The sequence below is a fragment of the Galeopterus variegatus genome, unplaced genomic scaffold (genome assembly GCF_000696425.1).
Source record: "Galeopterus variegatus unplaced genomic scaffold, G_variegatus-3.0.2 Scaffold666, whole genome shotgun sequence".
Lineage (NCBI taxonomy): Eukaryota > Metazoa > Chordata > Mammalia > Dermoptera > Cynocephalidae > Galeopterus > Galeopterus variegatus.
In genome coordinates, this window is record NW_007726777.1 from 408,553 (window position 1) to 413,010 (window position 4,458).

The window sequence follows — 4,458 nt, forward strand, 5'->3', positions numbered from 1 at the left end:
AAAAATCATTTTCAGCAGAGCATCGACCTTTATTCTGTAGTCCTACTCAAAGGCCCCCTAGCCCAGTCCTTCACTTTACAGAGAACTGAGCTCATTCTGCCTAAAACTCCAGAGCTGAGAAGTGGCAGGGCAGGAACTCAAGCAGCCGGTGCCCAGTGAAGAGCTGTTAGGCGGAGGCATTCTGTGCCGCAGGTGAGCCTGGTCAGTCCTGCCCATGCACAGAGAGGGGCAGAGTTACTGCTCCAGATCCAGAAGCCATCCCTCATCCCCAGCCTCCTCCTGGTGTGTTTTTAAAATCGTTTACACTTCTTGTCATGGGGCTTACAGCCAGCTGGTCCTGCGAGTCTTCTCTAGGCCTTTGGATGATTCTTAATGTCCTGTCCACCTCCCAGATTCCTGTGATACGATGACATCAGGACTGTGAATAATCAGATTGGCCCGAAGCCAGGATGGGCTGTGCTGCTTCCACAGTGAACTTCCTCCCCCTTCTTTATAAAAACAGGCCAGCCCGGCTCCCTCCTGGCCCTGTCCACTGGGCATCCTCCCGCTGCTGAGAAACCCGCCCACCCAGGCCACTGACCCCACCCCTGGCCTCAGAACTTAAAGGAGGCCGGAGCTGTTCAGGGAGATTGGAGCTGAGTTCCTCCAGGAGTCCAGGGCTGAAGAGAAGCCTCTGCGAGGGAGAGAAGCCGCAAGAAGGGGCGGTAGGTTGGATGTCTGTGCCTTTCTGTCTACCATCTCCTCTTCTCTGTTGAAAGTCTCTCAGGCAGACTGAGCCAGGGAAGGAGTGCTCACGCGAAGGGACTGACTGTGTGATCCAGGCAAAAAGACCAGCCAGGATCCACTCCAAAAGCGGAGATGTCTTTTTGTGTTTGCATTTAATTGCGATAGGCTGAAGTGTTTTGGAGGGGTCTGCGGAGGAGAGAGAAGAGGGATGTGTTTCTCAGGGAATAAGGCTCTGCTTGGAGAGTAGAGGGAAAGTGAAAAGAATTATACAGAAGTGCCCCGGGCAGGCAGGCGGAGGGAGCACCTCATGACTAATGCACAACAAATGTAACCTCAGCTGCCTTCAGGACACGTGTCTCTGGGGCCATGGGGCTGCCTCCCTCCCTCCCTAATGAGCCCATGAGGAAACTGAGGCTGGGGGTGGGGCAGAGGGGGACTTCTGCAGAGCCTGATGAACTAGGTGAAAGTGCTGGGAAAGAAGCAGGCGGCTCTTCCGTGTCAGGGGACAGATCCGCCCACCCGCCCGCGCCTCTCCCGCGTCCCGCCCCGTGACCCCCACTGGGCAGCGTGTCCTCAGCCCTCTGCCCTCTGCCCTGAGGACGCTGGGAAAGAAGCAGGCGGCTCTTCCGTGTCAGGGGACAGATCCGCCCACCCGCCCGCGCCTCTCCCGCATCCCGCCCCGTGACCCCCACTGGGCAGCGTGTCCTCAGCCCTCTGCCCTCTGCCCTGAGGACTTTTCAGTTACAGGGGAAATAACACCAACATCTTACTCCTATCACTCTGCAGGAGGCACATCAAGGCTCTGTAGATTGTCACTGTCATTATCTTTATTTTCGCAACCTCATGGGGAGGGGAAGGGAAGGCGAAAGGCACACGGAGCTCCAGGTAACTAACGACAAACTCAAGCACAAAGACATAGTAACAAGGGTTTATTTGGTGACTGATGTGGAATAATAACGGTGATCTCCTGCAGCTGATGAGGACAGGAAAAAAATTATATGTGTGTGTGTGCGAGCATTTGCAATCCCATGAAGAAATCCTGCAAATACAGCTGCTAGGTGTAGTTCCCTCAAAGGGGATTTCGTGGCACTTCTTGCTGTGGGCAGGAGGACTCGCTACACCCAGGGTGTAGACGCTGACCTGTCCCAGCTGCTGGGTGTGTGTTTCCCTGAGGGCACCAGCAGCAACACTGGGAATATCAAAATACAAGCAGGTCCTGCCCACCCATCGATTCATTCTACCTGAAATGTTCTCAGGATGCCAGCCTTGAATTTCTGGGTCTTATCAGGAGCAGAGAGCTGCCCTCCTCCCGAATGGCTCAGCCTCTGTCCAGACTCCCCGAGACTGGCTCAGTTCATTCTGCGATGCCTCCTGTCAGGTTTCCCAGTGTCTGTGCCACTCTCTGTTGCAAACAGCTGGGGAGGAGCTGCAGAACAGCAGTTATCCTGCTATTGTTTGTAAGCTCATGGAGAAGGACTCTGGTTTCTATTCCCTCAGGGCCTAACACGCTGCTGTAATAAGCACACCTTTGAAAGGTGGTGTGACTCAAAGCGACCACATCCATCTAAGGCTGTTTTTGGTAAATGACAGGCCAGGACCATAGCGCATTTGGGAAAGCTGGCCGTCCAGGTGAGGCCTGTTACTAGTCTGCTGACAGGAGTTCTCTCAGTCATTGGCTTTTCTGGCTGGGAAGCAGTCGTGCCAGCTTCAGTCAGACCGCCAAGGTGCACCACGGCCGGTGGCAGTGGCAGTGGGCTCGGCAGCCACTTAAAATCCATATGCTTCTGTGAGAGACCAAGCATCTGGAGGCTTAGGAAAATTTTGAGTTTTTAGTTGAAATGTTCAGTTTTCATTTGATTATTCGGCATTGTGCACCGGTGGCTCAGAATAAACTTGTTATTTTCTGTGAGGGATTTTCAGCTGTTCTGAGAAGGTGAATGATGAGGGACCAGAATGTTCTGTTCATTCTTTCTGGGGCTATTTGCTTTGTATATACAAGAGAAAAATTCTGTCCACAATTTCAGGCCATATACCTCGTCCTAGTCACGAGCTCACAAAGCCATGCGGTGGGTCTCAAGTCAAACCAGGTAGAAGAGCAGGGAGAATTCAGACTCACAGAAAACTAGAGCCAGAAATAATCTTCAAGATCATCTGCCTGGTCCAGCTCTAAGTCGAGCTGCGTGGCCTTCGGATGCCGGCTCAGTTGTCTACTCCCGTGTAAATAAGGAGAGCACATTTCCTGAGTGATCTTTTGTATATGATGTTATCCTGCCTGAGAAACAGACTCTGCAGAAGAGCAGGTAATCCCAGTTCTGGATACCTTAAAAAATGACATCTGTGACAGAAGGGAGATGAAGCCAGTGTTGCATAGGCGTTACTGAAGGGACGACTCAGACGAGTTCCCCGAGCACCTGCACAGCTGACTGTGCACGCAGCTGCCCGCTGCCAGTCACACGTGCGGAGGGACGGCCATCCGGAGGGCAACTCTTGGCCACAGGCCCAGCTGAGCACACAGGACGGCCATATCGTGGCTATACCGTGCTACTCACACACACACACCAGGGCTTGGAGAAGTTTGTCTGGGGATTGGCTTAGAAGACCTGAGCCTCGGATGTGATTGCTTCAGGGCTAGGCCGAACCGGATACTGGGACACCTTTGTATTCAGCCTTTTCTGTTTATTATATAGTCACGAGTATTCCATTAACTTACAGGTAGGCAGTAGGGAATCCAAACTGAACGCCCCCATCTCAGGGATTGCAAACCACACTTCCCGTTAGGGACACCCTTGAAGAGAAAGCCTGGGGTGTGCGAGCCACATCCCTCTGCCCACAGGCTCTGGCCGCCTGCTGCTATTATCTTGAGCCCCAAGCAATGGGCCTGTCTTGGAGATTTGCTCTGTCAGGAACACCCCTTCATTGTCTGGTTAACTCCTAGTTTTGTTCAAGAAACAGTTTATGTATCATGAATTCTAAAAAGTCTACCTTGACCACCCTTTACCACAAGGTTGAGCTACAGATACCCTCCTCTACACGCCCCCCAACCCCCGCGCCCTGCCGGGCACAGCACAGGTCACACTGTGCTATGACTGTCCAGTTGCCTGCCCCTTCCTAAACTGAGTTCTGGGAGGATGGAGCGAACGTGCCTGCTGCACGGTTAGCGGATGGTGAACGCACAGCATGAGCAGATCGTCACCTGGGAATGCAAGAAAGGAAGAGGTAGACTGAGCCGGGGCTGCGTGTGTGGTCAGTGGGGTCTGACGGGCACTGGGAGTGCGGCACCCCGGAGGTGCTCAAGCCTCTTTGTTCGAGATCTGTAAATGAGCAGTGTGATGTCAGCTGAGCTTCTTGAAGACAGGGGACGGGGGCTGGGTGGACGAGCTAGACCCAGTAACCCAGTGGGAATAATCCAAGAGAGAAAGACTACCGGCCAACTCGATCTCTGGCAGCTATTTTCGTCGCGTTCATAGAAAAAAGAAACTTGTTTATTTTGCCAATGTCTAATACCTGGGCTGTGGAAAGGAAAGAAGGGTTGTTGTTTTTTTCCCTTAACTCCAGTTTCCTTATTTTTCAAACATCCCTGTGGTCTGCATGGGACGGGCCTTATCCATAGCAACTGCCTTATCTGCCAGCTGTCCCAGCTGCGAATTCCAGCTTCCTCTGAGAGTCCAGCGTGGCTCCAGCATATATGGTATAAATGGGCCGGGGAAAGGCAAACAGAAAACAGGTTAAAAA

The 4,458-nt window shown here is 52.7% G+C and overlaps 1 protein-coding gene across 1 annotated transcript in view; it reads left to right on the forward strand.

The window, feature by feature from the left end:
- The first annotated feature begins 570 nt into the window (after nucleotides 1-570).
- The window catches only part of PLAT (plasminogen activator, tissue), a 27,793-nt gene continuing 23,905 nt past the window's right edge, over nucleotides 571-4,458 (forward strand). Inside the window, exon 1 of the mRNA XM_008571207.1 lies at nucleotides 571-704. The gene's annotated coding sequence lies outside the window, so the exon portion shown is untranslated. The remainder of the gene's footprint in view (nucleotides 705-4,458) is intronic.